The sequence below is a fragment of the Chiloscyllium plagiosum genome, chromosome 4 (genome assembly GCF_004010195.1).
Source record: "Chiloscyllium plagiosum isolate BGI_BamShark_2017 chromosome 4, ASM401019v2, whole genome shotgun sequence".
NCBI lineage: Eukaryota > Metazoa > Chordata > Chondrichthyes > Orectolobiformes > Hemiscylliidae > Chiloscyllium > Chiloscyllium plagiosum.
Genome location: NC_057713.1, coordinates 39,117,449 through 39,118,073, shown reverse-complemented (window position 1 = coordinate 39,118,073; position 625 = coordinate 39,117,449).

Genomic DNA, 625 nt, shown 5'->3' with positions numbered 1-625 from the left:
CACCTATCGCATTTCCAACACCCCTCCCCCAAGTCCCTCCCCCCTACCTTTTATCTTAGCCTGCTGGGCACACTTTCCTCATTCCTGAATAAGAGCTTATGCCCGAAACGTCGATTCTCCTGTTCCTTGGATGCTGCCTGACCTGCTGCACTTTTCCAGCAACACATTTTCACCTCGGGGCTTCTACACAGCATCAATACAGTCAACAACATCTCATATTTCTACCACATATTTTTGCATCTGTCCAGTGTTTGCAATAATGCCATTTATTATTAACAGGATGTGGGCATTGATGGCTCTGCCAGAATTAATTCCACATCCCTAGTGGGCCTGAAGAACGTGGTGATGAGTGGCCTTGAATGTTTCAGTGCTTGGCATGTTGGTGTGTTTGGAAAGGAAGTTCCAGGATTTTTATTCATACGGAATGGCGATATATATTTCTAAGGCAGGATTATATGAGAGTCTTGGAGGGAACTTGCAAGTGGTGACATATCCATGTACCTCCTGCTCTTATCCTTCTACTTGTTAGAGATCATGGGCTTGGAAGGTTCTGGCAAAGAAGCTAGGGTGAGTTATTGCAATGCATCTTGCAGATGGTACACACTGCTGCTACAATGTAACAGTG